Source organism: Ictidomys tridecemlineatus, chromosome 4, assembly GCF_052094955.1.
Source record: "Ictidomys tridecemlineatus isolate mIctTri1 chromosome 4, mIctTri1.hap1, whole genome shotgun sequence".
Taxonomy (NCBI): Eukaryota; Metazoa; Chordata; class Mammalia; order Rodentia; family Sciuridae; genus Ictidomys; species Ictidomys tridecemlineatus.
In genome coordinates this window covers 137,753,733-137,775,984 of record NC_135480.1, presented here as the reverse complement: position 1 = coordinate 137,775,984, position 22,252 = coordinate 137,753,733, and the positions used below count along the sequence as shown (strand labels likewise).

At 35.4% G+C, this 22,252-nt stretch overlaps 1 long non-coding RNA gene across 1 annotated transcript in view; it reads right to left on the bottom strand.

The window, feature by feature from the left end:
• Positions 1-274: 274 nt before the first annotated feature.
• LOC120889789 (uncharacterized) overlaps positions 275-22,252 on the bottom strand; it is a 91,274-nt gene continuing 69,296 nt past the window's right edge. The window contains exons 4-5 of the long non-coding RNA XR_013438066.1: positions 14,659-14,858; positions 275-619 (exon numbers count right to left, since the gene is read on the bottom strand). This is a non-coding gene — a long non-coding RNA (uncharacterized LOC120889789). The remainder of the gene's footprint in view (positions 620-14,658; positions 14,859-22,252) is intronic.

The window sequence follows — 22,252 nt, the reverse complement described above, 5'->3', positions numbered from 1 at the left end:
CCTTGCCCAACCCTCCTTCCATGTTATTTACATATAAGTATTCCTTCAATTGTGAATAGCAATAAAGTTTCTATGTATATTATGGTCTTTAAAATAAATACATAAATGAATTTTACATTATGGTTTATCTATGAAAGTTTATTCACTTGTCACCTCACCCTATAAACTGGTGTGAGAAAATATTTCTTGAAATTGGAGAAACTGACACCTAAATAAAAGAAAATAAAATTATTTTAACATTGTACTCTCTCTTTTCCAAGGGATAATCCTCACATTTAAATTAAAAAAATTAAAATTTAGTTTATTGAAAACCAGCATTAAACAATATTATTTATAAATAAAGGATATATTACTTCTGTTTGATTAGAATTGAAAGAAAACAATGGCAAATAACAACATCATCCCTGTATCATTAATTGTTTTAGTTAGCTTTTTCATCACTGTGAACAAAAAACATGACAAGAAAAATTTAGAGGCGAAAAACTGATTTGAGTTTCACAGTTTCAGAGGTTCAGTTCACGATCGGCTGACTCGATTGCTCTGGGTCCCAGATGATGCAGAACATCATGGTGGAAGGGCATGGCAGAGGAAATCAGCTTAGGATATGGCAACCGGGAAACTGAGAGAGAGAGAGAGAGAGTTCTACTCATCAGAGACAAAATATAAAACCCCAGAGGACTCCCTTAATAACCTATCCCCTCCAGCCATATGCATACAGTTACTGTCCAGTCAATCCGTATTAGTGGATTAATCCACCAATTAGTTTACACCTCTGATAATTTAATCATTTAAACTTACATTGACTCACATATGAGCTTTTCAGAGAGACTTCATATCTAAACCCATAACACTTATGCTGCTTGTTTTCTCATCATCTTAAAAAGTAAATACTCTTTCAAAACCTGGGCTTGTGTTACCATTTTGTCAATGTGACAAACATCTGAGAAAAAAATAAAAAACTTAGAGAAGGAAAGATTTATACTGGCTCATAGTTTCAGTTTTCAGTCCATGGTTGACTGGCTCCATTGATCTGGGCCTGAGAAGAGGCAGAACATCATGGTGGAAGGACATGGTAAAGGGAAGCTGCTCAGCCTATGGTGATCTAGAAACAGGAGCAGTGGGGGGAGACACAGAAGAAAGTGCCAGAGATAGATAGATGGATAGACAGATAGATAGATAGACAGACAGACAGACAGACAGATAGATAGAATCCAAGTGAGATATTTCCCCAAACCATTCTTCATAGGAAGTTTATATATCTTCCTCCACCTCCCAGTAGTCCATTCAGCTCCCAATGGATTAATCCATTGATGAGGTTAGAAACTTCATCAACCAATAACTTCCCAAAAGACCTACCTCTGAACCTTGCTGCACTTGGGATCAAACTTTCAACACATGAGTCATTGAGGAGTCACAATTCATATTTACACCATAACAGAAATGGAAATAATGGAATGGGAGGAAAACTCAGAAAGGGAAAAACAACATTTAATTATTTTAATTTAAGCTGGTTTATTGTTGACTCAAATATAGTAATACATATAAATTGGCTGAAGCGTGGGTAGTAGCTTTGCAATTTAAATGGACAGCTATTAAGTTGACTCCATTAAACAGTTGCTTCAATATTTTGATTTTCATAACTCTTAATTTTGATCAAAATTTGGCTAATGCCTAGTTATAGTCTGTGACGAGGATATGTTTATTTCACGCACAAGTGATAAACATCAGTACACCATGACTTGCTCCTTAGAAGAGCAGCCTTTTTAGTAGAAAAAATTCAGAAATTGCAGCGAAAAAAAGACTGCACAAGGACACATCATCCAGAGTTGGACTCCCAGACCTTATTTAGTGAAATTGTTTAAGCATGGATAAGGAAGAAGAGGATGCTTCCCTCCCATTCCCAGCACAATCACTTTTAGTTCTGGCTCCTTTCCCAGTGGGAATTCCAAGACAGAGGAGACCATATATGATATAAATGGAGCATTTTGGGGGAAAAGGATAACATGATGATTTCCTAGGACTTTCAGATCAAATGGTAGGTTGAAAACCCAGATCATAAAAGACACTATATTTTGCAATTAATTTTAGTATCTTATGCCAGCTCCCAAAATGGAGTTGAACTTATAGATTCCAATTTTGTGTTGTTTATTTGGTTGGTTGGTTAATTTGTTTTTTGCTACCATCTATTAGTCAGCTAATATATAGTGACAGACCAGTGAAATAAATATTTCCATTGAGTCCATTTGTCTGTGTGCAAATCAATCCGTTTTTAAGAAGCAGAACAAACTGTATAGTACAGAGGAAAAGGTGTGCATGGGGAAATTTGACATGAACTAATTTAGGAGGAAAGTAGATAAGATGATTTGTTTTATTAGTGAATCATAAATAAATACATATTATAGACCTACTTCATACTATTGAAGAGGCCCAGAATGTAATATTGAACAAGAGAGATTTCCTTTGATGAAGTTACAACATAGGGGAAGGAAACAAATGATAAGAAGGTGAATAATTACATAGGGGAAGGAAACAATTGATAAGAAGGTGAATAATTATGCAAGAAAATGTCTAACAATGATGAATTTTATGAATACAAATCCTCTCTAATATGCATAAGACAGAGTAGTTAGAGAACAGGAAAGGTAGTTTGAGAAAGGTTTTTTGTTTTGTTTTGTTTTGGTTTTTAGTACTAGGAATTAAACCCAGGAGTTCTTAACTACTGAGCCACATCCCCAGCCCTTTTTATTTTTCATTTTGAGTCAGTGTATTGCTAAGTTGCTTTGGGCCTCACAGAGTTGCTGAGGCTGGCCTCAAACTTGCAATCCTCCTGCCTCAGCCTCCCAATTCAAAGTCACTGGGATTACTAATGTGTGCCACCACATCAGGCTAAGAAACGCCTGTTGAAGAGGCAAGCTTAGAACTGAGAAAAAAAAAAAGAAAAGAAAAAAGAAAAGGCCCAAATTGTGAGGCAAAGATCTGGAGAAAGAACATTCTAGGAAAAGGGAGCAGTGTGTGCAAAGGAACTAAACAGGCATTAACTGGGCATAATATGTAACAAACATAGGAGAGGAGAGCTGGAGTAAAGACATCAAGATGGGTACCTCTGTGACAAGGTCAATGTGACATAGTTAGGAACCACCTAAATCACTGAGAGGAATTTGCAATCTATTCCAGTACAAAGTGAAGCCACTGGAACACTTTCCAAAATAAGTCCCTGACTGTCAAGAAGCACAAATTAAGAAGGACTCTCATGGAAACAAAGAGATCATAAGCCTGAGACTTTCATAGTCTCAAGTCATATGGGTCTCTCTTCAAGTCTTTGTCTAATATAGACAAATCCTAAATGACCTTATCATCTTCTATTTTATATGAGTATATCTTATATTTCATATGAGATTTTATATGAGTATATTCATTTAACTTTCTTTCCCTACTTACATTTTTTTTATTAGAGTTTTGTAGTTACATGTACTAGTTGGGCTCATCTTGACAAACTCATAAATGTGTGGAATTCAGTTTCAATACAGAATCCCACCCTTTTCCTCCCCCACTCTGTCCTCCCTCCCCTCCCCCATTCCCCTTACCCTACTAGATTTCATTTAACATTTTTTTAAGTTCATAAAGCACCCTTATGGACCAACCAAAATTGCTTAGTAAGCTTATAGCTTCTGGATGATCAAAAGGAGCCTTCTATCATAAGAGGTGTCTTTCTCTTCTTTCTGTAAGCAGTGTGGCGTTTCCTCTGATGAAGCTTTTAGAGAACATAAATCAGAGATTTGTAAAAAAATTTTAAGACTGTCTTTGCTTTATGCCATGACCTCAGCATTGCCTATTTGATGTACTTTTCATTATGGAGAAGCTTTTAATTCAGGGAGAAATAACTCAACGACTGTCACGTAATTGACTTGTGGGGGCTAACTCACCAAACCAGACAAAAGCACAGGAAAGGAGAGAAGGTATAATGGGAAAGGATGGAATTAGGTAAAAGGTTTCTTGGATGACCTCTAACTATGATTTTCCCTGTCCTTTATTTTTATTGTTAATTATTCTTGCTCTTGAAACCTTGTTTTAGAACACCAAAGAATGGATTCCCCATCAATAAAGATGGGCCCCGAAGCAGTTAATTATATTGAAACATCCAATTCTTTATCTTCTCCACTTCCCAGTAGTAGTTGCATTTATCCTTGATGGCAAATCTCTTGGAGCTTGGCTTAATGTTCTTTCCAATAAATCAGCATCTGAAAAGTACCTGTGACTGTGGAGGCTCATAAAGGTTTTTCAAGGCACTGAGTTGAAGGTAGTTTGCTAGCTATCTTTCACACACCCTCTTTTATAATTACCTGTCTCTGCCTCTGCAAATGGAAGATGTAATACTCAACCATATCTAGCTCTACTTCAGCACATTGTTTATGTAGGGAAAAAAAATCCCCAGAACAATTCAAAATACTGAATTTAGTTTGAGAACAGAAGGCCCAGATGACTTCCATTCATTTTATCAACATCAAAGAACTATGTAATACTGATGTTTCAAATCTCCCTCCATTTCTATTTCTTTTTATTCATATGAATGAATTTCTTTAGTACACACCTCAAGATACAAGGTAAATCAGAAAAGAAATGGTTCTCAACTCAATCTCATTCTAGCAAAAAAATGTTGCATAAACAGATGCATACTTTTCTTTACAAAAAAATAATTTCCATACATTTTATTGAAATATATTCCCAATAAAGTATTTTTATATTTGATGATTGCTATTAAAATGTATGTTTATGTGTTGTGATCAGTTGTAAATTAATAGTAACAGAAATGTAATCTCTTTTAAAATTAATATTATGATGATAAATATAACAGGAATTTGCCATCTTAATAATTTTAAGCACACAATTCAGTGAAATTAGTTACCTTCACAATGCTGTACAACCATCACTCATAAGTTTCCAAAACTTAATATCACCCAAACAAAAAGCTTGCAACCATTAAGCAACAATTCCACCTTCTCCAACAGTTTGATTACAATGTGTCTCCGTGTGGATTTCTTTAGCTTACTGCTAGGTGAAGTTCATTGAGATTCTTGGATATATTGCTCTATGTATTTCATCACAGTTGGGAAACTGTCAGCCATTATTTCTTCAACGACATTCCTGGCCCTTCCTTTGCATTCTCCTTCTGGAACTCCCATAATAAATGTGTTGGGTTGCTTGATGATGTTCCACAGGTCTTCAGGCTCTGTTAAACTTTCCTTTATTATTTTTCCCTTTGCTCTTCTGACTCAAGTCATTCCAACTGTATTATTATCAAGTTCACTGATTCTTCTACCTTCTCAAATATGCTGTTCCAATCTTCTAGTGACGTTTTTATCTCCATGATTTCATTTTCGTTCATTTTAATAATTTCTATTCCTTCTTCACATTCTCATTTGTTCATCATTGAAATGATGAATAGTGAAGGGAGAGGGAGGGGAACAAAGGAACACACTGGGGAAAGTGAAAAATCTGATTTCTAGAATTATCACATTATAATCCTTAAATGTCCAATTTTCAATAACAAGAACCCCAAAATCACAAGACATACAAAAATTATTAAGATGGTAAATTTCTGTTATATTTATCATCATAATATTAATTTTAAAAGAGATTACTCTTCTGTTATTATTAATTTACAACTGATCACAACAGATAAACATACATTAAAACAGCAATCATTAAATATAAAAATACTTTATTGGAAATATAATTCAATAAAAAGATGGAAATTATTTTTAACTTTTTGTCTATTGTTTGCTTTAACTATTAAACATTTAAGATGGTTGTTTTAAAGTCTTTGCTATAAAGTCTTGTTTCTGGGCTTCTTTGTGATGGTTTCTTTCAGTTCACTTTGTTCATTTGAATCGGCCACTCACTCTTTTCTTATATTTTTGGTAAGTCTTGTGATTTTGTTGTTCTTGTTATTGAAAATTGGACATTTAAGGATTATAATGTGATAATTCTGAAGATCATATTTTTCACTTTACCCAGTGTATTCCTTTGTTCCCCCTCCCTCTCTCCTCCTTCCTTCCTTCCTTCCTTCCTTCCTTCCTTCCTTTCTTTTATTTCTTTCTGTTGTTGTTGAAGGCCGTCCATTGGTTTAGTGACCTCCCCCAAACTGTTTTTATAAGGACACACTATTCCTTATCATTTGCAATCACTGAAATCTTCCTTCTTCAGCTTTTGTGTTAGTGTATTGATGGAGATATGCTTGAATACCACGAGCTCAAAATAAAATAAAAAATAAAACTTTCTCTCAATCTTTACATATTGCCTCTGTGCCAGAGCATTCTTTTCACACTTAGCCAGACTTATACTGATGCTAATGATTAGCCAGAGTTGAAAGCTTAGGGTCTTTTTTTTTTTTTTTTTTTTTTTGGTACCAGGGAATAAACTCAGGGGCACTTCACTGAGCCACATTCTCAGCCCTTTGTGTTTTTTATTTTGAGACAGGGTCTTGCTAAATTGCTTAGGGCCTCACTAAATTGCTGAGGCTTCCTTTGAATTTGCAATCCTCCTGCCTCACACTCCCAAATTGCTGGGATTACTGGTATGTGCCACAGTGCCTGGCTTCTCTGGTCTTTCCTGAGCATACGCCTTGCCCTGGGTATGTGCATATCTTTCCAAATTCCTCCATATTCATGTAGCATTTAATCTCTCAACTCTCTAAAGAAACTCTCTCTCGATTTTGCTACCAGACCTCAGGCAACCTATGGTATATTTCAACCACATTCTTTTACATAAAGTGTCCTCAGTTATTAGTTTACTTTACAGGATTTCTAAACAATGCCCATGACCTTTCTAGCCCAAGCTGTGAGTTAGATGGAAACAGAAACAAACATCCTGAGTCACTCTTTCAGGCATCCACAAACAGGTTAAAACAGATATATAAAACTTGCAAATATGACCTGATCTTCTCCCCAAAACCAGGGGTCAGAGACCCATAATGAGAATGCAGATATTCTTTTTTTAAGACTAAGTACACCTGGAAGCAGATGAGGCAAATGCAAATAAAAACAACACATGGGTTTCCTATTGCTTTGAACTTGCTTTTTACTTGATCAGCACTGACTTGGTTGTTGCAAAAGTTGGCCATTTTCTAGAGTTCTGACAAAGTTGATACTAACCATTTCTGCTTAATTTTTGATGTTTATTCAAAGATGGAAAGCAAGGATTTTCCTGTGGTCTCATTTAGTTAGTCCTTCCAAAAGAATGATCTTAACATTTAAAGTCACTGGGATTTTTGTAAACTTGAATTTTTATGTATTATCATTGCATTACACATGAAAAAGTGATCAGCAAAAGACTCTCATGCATAAAAATATGTTAAGATAAAATTCAATGGAAAGGGCTGGGGTTGTGGCTCAATGGTAGAGTGTTTGCCTAGCATGTGTGAGGCACTGGGTTCAATCATCAGCACCATATAAAAATAAATAAATTAAATAAAGGCATTATGTCCATCTACAACTAAAAAACAAACAAAAAATAATTCAGTGGAAGAAGTGGAATTAAAACATAAGTTCAAAGAAAATATTTTCAAAAATTTCAACTTGGTAGAGAGAAATGTGTTCCTGTATATTTTAAATGACTGGTAGTTTACTATATTAACTTTCCACTGGATGCCTTTAAAAAGAGAAGTAAGAACCTTTCATATAAATATTTGCAATGCTTTGAAAAATACATCATTTGAAATTATTATTTAAATTTATGGTTAAAAGTCTTTAGATGTCAAATTAAAACTTTGCAAGTGGTGTTTAATTTTTCAAAATTCATTCTATAAGTATTTGTGTCAAATATTTGAAGAGCATCGCACCATACTACACCATCTCCTTAAATGTATATCAAATTGAATGAAATTGACCTATGTTGAACTGAATCAGGTATGAATCCATTTTGATGGGATTGGAATACTATTTATGGCCTTTTTTTACTTCATCTTTTGAAAGTTATTTACTGCTTTTTTCAAAACATTCTCTAAAGCACATTATAAGAGTACACATTTCAGATAATCTTTGCACCTTGATGACTGTTTCTTTACATTCTTTTCTAGTTTATCCTAACATGCTCAGCCCCTAAATGTTGGGGGTATACAAAGACTCAATTCTTGTAGCTCTTATCTAACACCAGTCTCCTGGACTTATAAGCTATTTGCTGATAACCACTGTTTTAGGCAGCTTTTTAACTGCTGTGACTGACTAAAAAACCTGAAAAGAATAATTTTAAGGAGGAAAAGTTTATTGGGGGGCTCACAGTTTCAGAGGTCTCAGTCCATACAGCCAGCTTCATTCCTCGGGGCTCAAGATGATTTAGAACTTCATGGCGGGAGAGTGTGGTATGGGGAAGCAGTTTACATGATGGTCAGGAAGCAGAGAGAGATTCCACTTGCCAGATGGAAAATTTATAAACCCCAAAGGCATGCCCCCAGTGCGCACCTCCTCCAGCCACACCGTACCTGCTTTCATATACCACTTCGTTAAACCCCATCAGGGGATTAATTCAACAATTGGGTTCTCATAACCCAATCATTTCACCTCTGAATGTTCTTGCATTGTCTCACACATGAACTTTTGGGGAACATCTAATATCTAAACCATAATAGTCTACCCCTGGCTCTGAAAAGCCCATGCTTATCTCACAATGCAAAATGCATTTAGTCCACTTTCAAGAGTCCCCATAGCCTCAACAATTCAAGAATTTCCCCAAAGTTCAAACCCAAAGTCTCCTCTGACACTCGAGGCAAACGTGGGTCACGAGCTTCTGTAAAAAAAAATCAAAAATAATTTACAAGTATTCAATATACAAAGGTAGAGTAAACATTTCCATTCAGAAAAATAGGGGCATAGAAAGAAGGGATGGGACAAAAGCAAGACCAAAATTCTGCTGGGCAAACAGGTCGTGTAGTTCTGTGTCTGTCATCTGGAGCACATGGTATCAGGATGTTCTCCCTGAAGAGCTTGTGTAGCTCCACTGCTGTGGCTTTGCTGGTTGCAGCCCATATGGCCTCTCTCTTGGCTCATGTATGTGCAATTCCTGGAGCTTTTCTTGTCAGTCATTCCAGAGTACTGGCCTTTACTACCCTCAGGGTTCTTACTGCAGCTTTGACTTCCTTCTCACATCTCCACACATCACCCCATCAGGAGCAGCCTGCAGGGACTCTGATCCTCCTGCACTTTGCTTGGCCTCCCAAAAGTTCATGTCCAAAGTCTCCTCCTCCATATTGATGGCAGCCTCTCTGATGCCTTAACTCCAACATCCTGCAGTCCATGTGGTTGACACCAAGGTCTGCCACCATCTCAAGCAGTAGCCAAGCCTCTAGGGACCACAGCTGCATCAGGTTGAGTGCCTGGGTGGCCGAGCATAGTGAAACAACTTCCTAGTCTGCCCTGTGCAAGCCAAGTGCCCCCATGGTCTATTCTCAAGGGAAATTTTACTTTTACTCCCTTGAACCCAGATTGAGTGTGGTCTTTCCAATTCCTCAGATGCTCTCAAACCATCTTCCGTATTTTCTCAAAGTCTAGCATTTCTCAATGAGATGATGTCTTTAACAACTTCACTTTTCAGAGCCCCAGCTTTACTTCCAAGTTTTTTAAACTTTCTTCTTTGATTTCTGCTCCTGAATATCCCAATAAATTTGGCTAAAAGCCTCCAGCAATATCCATGACACAGCCCAAATATTATGCTGCCTAGAAATTTCTTCTGCCAGATTAAGAAGTGCATCACTTTTAAAATTAGCCTCACAGAAAGGCTTGGGTCACAGGTAAATTGTAGACAACTTCTTAGCCAGAACATAACATGCATGGCCTCTAGCCCAATTTCCAATAGAGTCCTCCTTCTCCTCTGAAAGCTTATAACCCCATTCTTTACTGTGTGTAGTCCTGTCAGCATTCTGGTCTTCTGAGTTCACACCAGAAATATCCATAAAGTTCCATTTACAATAACTAAAGCCTTTCCAGCTTGCAATGCTAAACTTTTCAAAATTTCTCCCACAAATTCCTAAAAGCTCCAAAAGCTTCTGAATCACAAGGTCAGGTTAGTCATAGTAATGGCTCCACTTCTAGGTACCAATTTTTGTGTTAGTCATTTTTTTTCAGCTTCTAAATGACCTAACAAGAACAATTTTAAGAAGGAAAAGTTTATTTGGGAGCTTATAGTTTCAGAGGTTCCAGTCCATAGACAATCATCAACTTTATATCTTCATTCTTCTTCTCCTCTTTGATCTTTAAATTCTGATATATATCTACTTTTCATTTCTACTAAATGTCTTTTGGTTGCAATTTTAATAGAACAAGCCCTAAAAGAACTCTTGGCTCCTAAACCAAGTCCTGCTCCAAGCTTATGCATTAAGCCAATGTCTCCCGTTTTGACTCAGTCTCTCACTCAAAAGTCTTTCAGTATTTGTTTCTGTCTTTGCATATCACAATAAATATACAGCAGGTTAATTCAGCAGTAGTTTCAAAATATATCCCAAGTTCAACAATCTTTTTTATCTCCACTGTTAACACTTGGTCAGAGACACCATCATCTCTGACCCGAATTTATAGTAGCCTCCTCAACAATATTTCTGATTTATCCCATAATACATTCCTCACATTGTAATCTGAGTAATTTTATAAGACAAAAGTATGGTTATTTCACCTCCCTGTTAAAATTTTTCCATTAACTTAGAGTAAAATTCTATGGACTCTCCTCCAAGGTCCTAGGTGTTAAAGGTTTAGTCTCAGCCTGTTGCTCTACTGGGAGGTAGTAGAGGTTCAGAAAGCGGGGTCTAGTGGGAGGTTTTAAGTCATTGGGGGTATGCTCTTAAAGGGGATTGTGGGACCCAGGTCTCCTCTTCTTCCTCTGTTTCCCACCTGGCTATGAGTGCCATAAAGTGAAGGACCACCTCCCTCCCCTACCATGTACTTCTGTCTTGCTGTACTGAGTTGTCATAGGCCCAGAACAACAAGGTCAATTGATCAAGAACCGAAGCCTCACAACTGAGCCAAAATAAACCTTTCCTCTTTATCAGTTAATGATGCCAGGTATTTGTCACAGTAATGGAAAGCTGAGAAATATAGCAGGTTATCATTAAAATCATCCTCAGAAATTGGAAAAAGAAAAAAAAAAGATACTGAATTCTGTTGCCATCCTAGCATTTATGGGGACCAGGGCTGGTATTGGTATTTAAAGTACTACAGGTAAATCAAATGTGCCCCTGACAAAAATTCACTACCTTACTAACCTTGTATTCTACCTTTCATTAATAAACTCTGGGTTCTAAATATATATATTTTTTTTCTATTTTTTAAGCATACTGAACTTGTCCCTCCTAAGGGTGTTTCAATTTGCTATTTCTAGACCTAGAATTCTCTTTTCAAGGATATGTAGATGATCAACTCCACTTGCCAGTGCCTCAATTCAAGTATCTGTAGTGAGGACTTGCCTTCAGTGACCACTTATCCTGAATCAGTATTCTTTCTTTTTATCAACCCAGCTATTCTCTACCTGAAACATCTTTTTCATTTGTCCTGCTTATTTTTCTATTATCTCCCACTGAACTGTAAACATTGTAAGAAAAAAGCCTAGTCTGTTTTGCTCCTCCTTAGTCAGGATAGGCTAAATTCATCTTCAGTGACAGCAAGCCCCCAATCTCACTAGCTAAAAGCAACTAAAGTTTACTTCACATTCATTCCATTGCAGCTAGCTATGATTTAATTCCAGGATAGGCTGGTAGAACAACTACTATCTGGAACATTGAATATCTTCATGATATACAAAAATATCTACTTGATAGTCTCAAACCAGTTGCTGTAAACCAGAAATGGCATATGAAGGTTTCACTCACAACTTGCTGACCAGAAGAGTATAATTCAACACAAAGTAAGTGACTTTAATATGCATCAACTAAAAGATGCTGAAAAAGATTTTTATCCAATTCCTTCAGATTTGCAGAAACCAAGGACCAGACGCTTAAATGATTTTGCCCAATTTTTAGTCTTAGTGTTCCAATAACAAAAATCTGACAAAATATGGAGTGTTTGCATCACATTAATGACTGAAATATACTGTACTAATTTGGCTCACATTATAATGTTTTTTTTATCTTGACACCTCTATAGAAGTTTTTAAAAGTCAATATCACTTTAATCATGGTGTAAGCAATTTGAGAATCATCAGCCTATTCTATGTAGTATTAATAGAAGAAATTCTTGCTGGTCAATCTAAATCAAAAGTTGTCATGGAAAATCCTCACTCTAATGTTAGACAAGGGTCCTTGCCAAAACCCCATTACAAGGAAAACCAGAATATAATATGAGTGTGAGCTTGACCCACTTTAGTCTGAACTTTTTATGTCATGGTGAGTCATATCACACCTAAGTACCAATATATTACTAAGTATAATTTGCTGAACATTCTTTTTCCAGTCCATTGAAAACTTATCAGATATTCTTTTTCAAGGATTATTAAGGTAGTAAAAAGCCAAAATTTATTATCACTGATTTAGTGAGTTCCATATGAATATTAAGATACAGTATAAGCCCTTGACTTTTTAGCTTATTGGAATAGGCTACAGGGTCCTTTATGACCTGGTGTTTTCTTCTTTCCCCAGACTGTCCTGTATCACCTTGCACACCTTCAAGTCAAGGGTCAGCATTTCTCCAGTAGATAATTCTTTTCCTTACTCTATGCATTTGCTTATAATGTTTTTTCATTGATCCAATATCTATTTTCACATCTTGCTTCTTGTCTTACTTTTCAAAAAGATAGTTTTGATCTATTTTGTGAATGTTAAGACTGGGTACCTACTTCATGTGCCCTTTGGTAATTGTCCCCTTAAATATATATGATATAATTAGGATAATAACTGGCCCATGGAAGAATTTCTAGAAGAAAGGATGCATTGATTGATTATTTAATTAATTAATGACTATGACTTGTTAGTTTATATTGTTTATTGCTTAATTTTTTTTTCTGTCGATCCCATTATATAGCAAAGGCAGGGACTGTAGAATTTATCACTGAATCAGAACCTGACATTTCGGTCAGCAAAAAGAAGATGCAGCATACATATCTGCCAATATGATCTAAATTGCACAGATATTCCAAGAAGTAAGAGCTCTTCATTTATGAAATCTTTGCAGTAAAGTTTAAGAAAGAATAGAGTTGAACTAAGGCAAATCTAAAAGCCATTTGTGAAGCAAAACATTTGGTTCAGCAAGGGAATTTAACAGTTCAAATGTGGTTTTGGTTGAAATGTTTGCTTTCCTAACAGGCATTTCTAAAATGTGTTTTCACTGCTGAGGCTGAAAAAATTGTTTTAAAGACATTAGAACATCGAATGTTAAAAATGTCTCTAGCCCTTCCTTAAACTAGAAAAGTTATTGTCAGTAGAAGTGCTTGCAGGCAAGGTTTCAGATTCACATGGCTTCAAAATGTTTCCTTGGGTGAAATGTACTTAGAGACATTTCAAATTGAAGGAATTTTGTTTACCAGCTTAGCTACTAATATCATTTCATTAACACAAGGGTCAGTTCAATGTTGAAAAGTAAAAGTAATATTGATTTCACTACAACAAAACAAAAATTAAAATGAACTTAGAGATGCAAATAACAAAAAATGAAATAAATTTAGCATTCTTCATTCCCAATGCATAATCACCAGTCATAAAACATTATAGAAGGCAGGGTTAAAATCATATTCTCAAATGCCATTGAATGAAGTAATTGTAAAATGAAATATGCAATATGATAAAATAATTTATAGTTTTTACAGGTACACATAATTCCATATGAATTAAATGCTTAGAAAACATACAAAAGACACACTTCACATACCAATACACAAAATAATTACGCTTTCTCCTAGAAAAAAGAAAGGAACCAGGGAAAAATAACTTCAGAATGCTATAATATGTACATTTTAAAACTAATTATATGGATTTGTATTATTTGTAAAATTAGAAATTATGAATTAAAGTATCATTCAATAACGAAGTTTTAGCAGGAGTTAAAATATGAAGTGAATGATTAAATGAAGCAATTTTTAAAACTCTATCTTAAGATTAAGTAGTTTTATCAACTTTTACTTTCCTGAGAGAAATTTTAAAGAGTTTATGTAGCTAGCAAAGATAACAAAACAAAGGGCTTATTTTTAATTTTTTAAGACATGTCCAAATGCTTTCTCTAAAAAAAAAATATATAATTTTTTCAATGGTATTTTGTTCTAAAATTATTTTGTTATCATGATTTTGAACCAATGATTTTTACAGAATATTTAAAAAAAATGACTTCCTTGTTTTGTTTCCAAATTTCTAAAACAATATCTGAAATAGAGGAAATGTGTTTGAACATAATCCCTAATTGTATTTCTCAAATATTTACTTAATTTAAGGTTTACATTTGAATAAATCATTAAAAAATTCTATCAGATCATATTCTATTGTCATTGCAAAAGACAAGTCAAAATAATATCAACTAATTTGGAATGATTTCCATGGTGGATTACTAAATGCAAAATAAAATAATTAATTAAATGTGACACATTACCTATTGCTTCATAAAAATTACTTCAAAACATGGTGGTTTAACAACAGCTATCATCAGAGTTTCTGTGGGTCCAGAATCCAGGCACAGTTTAACAGGACCCTCTACTTACATTTTTAGAAGGCTGCTGCCAAGACAATGGCCAGGCCACGATCATCTAAAGGATCAACAGGGCAGGCTCCATCAACAATCCAGTTCCTTGTAGTCTATTGGACAGAGGACCTGTAATTCTCACTGGTGCCCAAAGCAACTTTTGGTTCCTGAACATGTAAACCACGTCAAAAGGCAGGTTACAACGTGGTACCCGGCTTCCTAAAAGGAACAAGCAAAGAAGGATGATACAGAAACAGAAATCAGTCTTTGATGATCCAATCATGGAATTGAAAAACAACCAACCACCTTTACCATCTTTATCAGAATCAAGTCACTGAGTAGAGCCTACATCCAAAGACAAAGTATTAGATGAAGGTATGACTATCAGGAGGAAGGACTTTTGGAAGCCATTTTTGAAGATTTCTTCCCATGTGTTTAATGTGATCCTTTTTTATTGAAGCAAAAAAGACAAAAAAACACGTTTTCTTATATATAATTATGCAAGTCTCATATTTATAATGAGCAAGGAGAAAATTAGGAAAAGATATTAAACAGGTTAACACAAGAAATCTGACAAACAACTTGTTAGGGAGAGGCAAGAAGTGAAATAAATAAATAAAGATTTTACAATAAATAACAATAACAAAAAGCATGTATATGATTTATGTATATAAAATCATGTATCTACATCTATGTATAAATATTTGTATACATATCTATTATATACTGTGAGGCCTAACAATTTTAAAACAAATACCAACAGAGCTTTAAAAAAAAAAAGCTGAAGTTATCTTTTCAGCCAACAGACACCAATGAATAAAATTACCGAGTGGCTCACTGAAGGGGAAAAATCAAGACTTCTACATCTTAGATATATGTAGTTCATGATGGTTATAACAATCAGGATTGAAAACCGAACTGTGAATTGGATGTATCCAAAGAACTGTACAAACTTAGTTAAACTAGTGTTGCTTAGTTAAGAAAGTCTTTGCTGGGTGTGGTGGCGCACACCTGTAATTCCAGCAGTTCTGGAGGCTGAGGCAGGAGGATCTCAAGTTCAAAGCCAGACTCAGCAATGGCAAGACACTAAGCAAGTCAGTGAGACCCTGTCTCTAAATAAAATACAAAATAGCTAGAGATGTGGATCAGTGGTTGAATGCCCCTGAGTTCAATCCCTGGTACCAAAATTTAAAAAAAAAAAAAAAAGAAAGAAAGAAAGAAAGAAAGAAAGAAAGAAAGAAAGGAAGGAAGGAAGGAAGGAAGGAAGGAAGGAAGGAAGGAAGGAAGGAAGGAAGGAAGAAAGAAAGAAAGAAAGTCTTCACTTGGGTCCAGTAAGGATCTGTTGCTTTAGGATCACTACAAGTTCATGATTACTTATCAGCTTCAATTGATTGGACCCCATTGTACTGAAAAACAACATTCAGGTTTGTTAAGTGCCCTGTGAAGGAAAATTTTCCCTTTTATATCAGGAAAAAAAACTGCAGAAAAATGTGCACAGCATGATTCTATCTCAATAAAACAATAGGAAATACACTCTAAAGTTGTTGTGTGTATACTTATGCATGTTGGTATAAGCATAGAGTTAAGGAAGGATAGGGAGGCGCCCATGCAAAATTTCTTCTTTTTTCTTCATTTTTATTGATTTTGCCTGTAGAGTGTGTTGTTCCCTGTATGCTGATAAACCATCCTATTTTGCCTAGAACCCTGAGCTTCCTAAGGATATAGAACTTCTATTGCTAAACCAAAAGTCTAGGCACGAATTTCTTAGTAATGAGAAGCATGAATCACTTTTGAACTTTGAAAGCATCAAATAAAGAAATAAAAGTTGTCTTTGATTGAAGCAAATTATTTTTTTCTCTTGGCAAGTTCAGCTTATTCATTTTTTATTGGTTCTTTTTAGTTATATATGACAGTAGAATCGATTTTGACATAATTATCAAAGCATGGAATATATCTTGTTCGGATTCAGTCCCCAGGACCTCTTCTTCTCCTTCCTTTTCCCCACCCCCTGCTCCCTCCTTTCTATTGATCTTTCTGCCACTTGCCCATAGTTATTTTTTAATTAATTTCTTGTGGATGTACATGAATTTGGGATTCACTGTGGTAGATTCCTATATGGACATAGAAATGTTACATCAGATTCATTCCATTGTCTTTCTTGGTCCCATCGCCTGCTGCCTTCCCTTTATCATTTTGCAAGGTTCTCAGAAAAGAACTTCTAGCTCCTTTAAAAAAATATATATTGTCTAGTGGTGATGGCCTTTGGAAGTTCTATTCTGACAAGAACAGGAAGTGAGGTCATTGGCTGAGGGAGAAGCTGGTGGAGAACAGTGCAGGTCTTCTGAAGAGAGAAAGGCAATCTTCTAGGAGAGGGAAGGAGGAGCATGAGATGCAGGAGAGGTGGGATAGACTTTCTAGGCAGCATGAGGACCAGCTGTGGTTGAAAGTCATGAATTCAATGGGAGATCTGTCTGCACAGGTGTGAGCATTCCCTCAGCTCTGTGCCAATGCATATTTGTCCAAGCAGAGCATCTGGGTAACCTGAGTTTGGCTTCTCTAGTGTGGGTTTTTGCTAGGAGGGTGATAAGAAAGAGAGAGGCCAGGTGGGTGAGAGGGAGTACCACGATCATTTTTGGTGTGCCAACCTGATGCAGAGACAAATGAGGACAAAAATGAAGTTGGGAAACAGTGATAAGACGGTAGAAGGAGAGGCAGTGAAGTCGAATTAGGGAAGGTGGGGACATCAGAGAAAAGAGAGCAGAAAGATTAGAGTGTGGGGTCAGAGAGCAAGAGTGCATTCTGGTGCCTTGAAACCCAGCACTTGGTAAGACCTATTTTTCAGAGAAGCCACTAGGACTCCAGGTTGTGGCCATTCTGATAATATGTACAAATGATCACAGAGCAGCTCCTGACCCTGTCAAATCAACCCAGTGCTAATTTTAGAGACCCAGATTTCCTACAATGAACATTTAAAGACCCCATAACATTTGGAGGCATTCTGTAACATCTTATTCTTCTTGAAAGAAAAGAGACAAAGAAGAAAGATACGTTAACCAAAAATAGAATAAAAATAATGTGATTGAAAGAATACAAATTGTTATTTAAGCAGGGGGTGGAAATCTCCAAGGAAGCTCCTTAAAGAAAATGTTTACATTCATTTTTTTATATAAAAGGATTCATCTGACAATGTATTACAAACAAACCCCACAGCACTGTTGAGGATCTCAGCTGGAGTGAAAGGATAGAACGCAGACCAATTTATTGCCAACTGGTTTTAAAAAGTTATAGGCCCAGATCCAGGGGGAAAGGAGGAGGGAAGGAGTTAGTAGGTAAGAAACTCATATTTTCTGATCATCAGTTGTGAACCAGCTTTGTGCTTAGCACTTCATAGAAATTTTCTTTTTTAATTCTAAAACTAACTTTATGGCAAATAAACTTGATGTGTTGTTAAGAAAAGTGAGGCTCGGTGAGCTTCGCCAATTACCACAGGTGACACAGTTCGTGAAAAGTAAGTCTAGATTTATCTGATTTCAAAGCCAATGAATGACACGTAAATAAATTCACTAGAATCTTTTTATACTTTTTTTTTCAAAATTCAAAAAATAGAAGCTATAGTAAGGCATTTTTCCTTGCCGCTGCCTATTTATTTAGATAACAATTCACAAAATTTAAAAATATAGACTGTGTGCTCTATATGTGTAGTAAGAATTGTAATGCATTCCACTGTCATGTATTTAAAAAAAAATAAAATCAATAAAAATAAAAAATAAAAAAATAAAGTTTCTAGGCCAGGTGCCTTCCTTCTGTGGCTCTTTCTTATTCTGCAATTCCTGAAAAAGTGATAAATGCAGTATTAAAAGCACTAATAATAAAAATTAGAGGATTATCTTCAGCATTTATGAACAGGTGGACCAAATTCAGCCCTCAAACCTATCTTCTGTGGTCATAATTGGGTATGAATTTGACAGGTTATATCATATCTAATGGACTTCAGGCTTGGTTTTCTCTTCCCAATGATCTTAAACCCCAGTTAGATTCATATATTTATGTTACCTGTCCAATCCTTGGAGGCATTTGTGTTTATAGCCCCTGAACATGAGGCTACAGAAAGCTTCTTCCAGCTCTCAGAATCTTTGGTTATTTGATTTAGAATTACTGCAATATGAACTCATATTAGTCAAAACTTGAAAGAAAAAAAAAAGTTTAACTCACAACTTAATATGAAGAAAAATAAATTCTTTTTAAAAACAAAGACTTTTTAATCATCAGAAGATATTAGTATTTGTGGGAAAGGCAAATTAGGGTTGTACCATTTCCTTAGCAGTTAACTGAAGGGAAATCTTTATGTTATGATTATATGTCAAGCAATCAACAAATGTCTGTTAGACATCAACACTGAGTGTAACCCTACACTACACACTGAGAAAAATTTTTAAAAGAGGCTTAATACGGAGCTGGGGTTATGGCTTAGGGGTAGAGCACTCGCCTCGCACATGCAAGGTCCTGGGTTAGATCCTCAGCTCCACATATAAGTAAATAAATAAAAGGTATTGTGTACAACTACAAAAAAAGTAAACTTTTTTTTTTTAAATAAAGAGGCTTAATACACGGATCTCACCATCCAAAAGGACACTTCAGATCAAGCTTATAAATTAACAATACATCGGCTTCTAACTTGGTGAGGTTTTCCAAAATTAGCAGAAACATTCAGAAAATACTAAAAATTATTTTTAAGAAATAAGTAAAATCAAGGAAATATGTTTTGGCAAGTTAACAATGTGTCATTCATGTCCATTTTGACCATTTTGACCATGAACATAAAATAACTGGCTTAGAATAAAAGTTTTTTCATTAACTTTATGAAATAAAAAATCACTCCTCTTGCCTCACACGCTCAGAGAAGGTGAGATATAATCCTTTATCTTTTCTTCTCTACTATAGGAATCTTTACTGAGAAAGTCAGATCGTCCTCTAATTTCCAAACACAAGTATTTTTTTAATTTTGGTGATATTAGACAGAATTTGTCTATCTTGTTGCAAAGATAACCTGCTGACCAAGCCTCAATTCTTTTTGCATATGCCTGATAACCACTATTCGATGAGTGGATGTCAGTCTGGCAGTCAGTACTCAATAAATAGTAGATAATTTTTATTTTTACTTTTTTGACTCAGTTTGTAAGAGAAGAGTCAACTTCCTAAGGAGACTCCCAATTTTGTTAATTATTCTCTAATATGATTTCATTTTATAATTAAATGAGAAATTAAGTTCATATTGGGAGAAAAAGAAACTCAGAATATTGAGCAGTGGACATGAGTCAAAAGAAATGGATACTAGCCAAGAAAATGGCTTGTATTACCCATCAAGTAGCACTCTACCCATTTAGCTTATATCTGGAACTCTGAATTACAAAATTTCCATATCTCTTTACATGATGTAGTGTCGGTTTAAGCTTTATCATTGTAAAATTAGTAAACATCTCACATAAACATTAGAAAGCCATTTCATCCCTTTTACCCAAATGGGAACATTGAATCTTAAGCAAATTGGGTACCGGGTATAATGAAACAAAATAGCAGCCACAGAGGTGGAGTTGGGCAGGAACAAGAGTGGAGAAATAGGGCTCCCTTATGAACTACAGTTGCTCTTTGCTGAGGGTATATTTTCCTTCATTCCCTCAAATGTCCACATTCTATCACCAATATATTTTTTTAAGTTGCTTGTCTACCTTGCCCCCACTGTATAGACAGCAACTTTATTGTCATTTTATTCACTGTCAGGCCTAAAAGTCGTGCATGTAACAGGCTATTGATATCATCATTGAGTAAATATATATATATGAAGCTGCAAGTGACATAGTTATGATTTAGCCATGAAACTGTGAACTTACAAAAATTCACTGGCCAAAAATCAAGTTTCATTATGTGAAGTTCACTACAAAGAAAATCCTTAATATTTTAGGGATCTATCCTCTTATTCTATCATAATTTACATACTCTGAATCTAATATGTTTTACATTAATATTTTGGAGAATATTCACCACAGGAATTTCAGCTAAACATCTTAATGAATGGATTATCATAAAACTACTGTGGATTCGGAGTCATAGGGCTTGTGTGATATAGGCAAGACCCCAAGCTGGCTGTTCCATGTTCATATCAGCCCCATGAGGAAAAATATAATTGCCTTGTGTGTGCCTATGAGGAAACTGAGGCTGAAAATGGAAAAGTTAGCCCCGGCTTACACAGCTAGTATGTGGAATAGCTGGACTTCAAGCATGATCTTGAAAATCCATTCATTGTTCATGACAACTTGTTAAATATGCAAGTAAAATTCAGGGTGGAAATATATTAAATGCAGAAACGTAAATGCAAGACGGCTAGAAATTCTAATGAACATGTATTCTGATGATTTAAAATTAAGACCTAGGCTTAAAATACAAAATCCTTTGACTTTGATTCAAATTATTACTACTAGATAACCTCATTAGAGATGTGAAGGCATTTTCCTGCAGTCCAAAAAGTCCAATTCTGTTATAGAGATCAGTGTGATTGCTTGGTAATTTTGCTACAAGAGCCTGAAAATTATTTTCCCTCCATTTGTGTTTTGAAACTAATCTCTTTATGAGGATAAAAGAAGACATGACCTTGTAACAGGTTTGCAGTTTCAACAATTCAAATTTCATAATTTTGACTACCAATGTTTACTTTAAATTATTTGGTTATCAGGGGAGACTATTTTCTAGAATGTGTTTTCTCTGGAATCATTTCCATTTCCAAATCAGGAAGTAATTAGAGTTTCTTTTTTTTAAAAAAAAAAAAAAAAAAAAAAAGGTTGGGAGGGAGAATGTGAGGAATTACTGGGCATTAAGTGTTAAGTATGTGCCCAGAGCTGACTGGATAAAGATGCTATGTTTATAGAAAGATGAGAGTTGCCACCATAGTAATTATCAGAAGACGTCTATCATCTCCTACACCCCAGAATTTTCTATTGAAATCCTGTTCAGAGAATTGTCTGCTTTCGACTCCCCACCCCTGGGAATTCCTCCAGCTATATCTCCACAGAGGTAATATTGTGCTTATCCATAGAGAGGAGCAAGTTAATCTGCTGAGTTGTTGTCCTGTTCTTTAAAAATACCAAATCACTGACGATATTGATTTGGGGCGGCTTTTACAACTTTAACTCTTCAGAATTTAATATGGAGAAATGAATGTTTGTTTTTTGTTTTTGAACATCTTTCTTTTTGGACAAGCTCAGTGCTTTAAGGGTAAACAAGTATTTTGTAAATTGGTCCACTGAATGACAAGTCAACAGATTTGAAGCCAGCTGTCATCTTTTATTCGTCACACCCATGAATCCAGCCTGGTACTGGGACCATTCCCAGTATCCCTGCATCATGAACAGAGGACTAAGGGAGGGTGTTATACACCCATTTTAGACTTTTACTTGCAAGTCTGATGAACTGGCTATGGGTTGATTTCCTTACAAATTCTCCTAAAGAGAAATTGATATTATTTTTTTATTTCCCTGTCTTTCAGTCATGTACTTGCACACTAGTCCTGACTAATATTTTTAAATCAAAATTCCATCAGTCCCCATTAGCCCAATATTCTT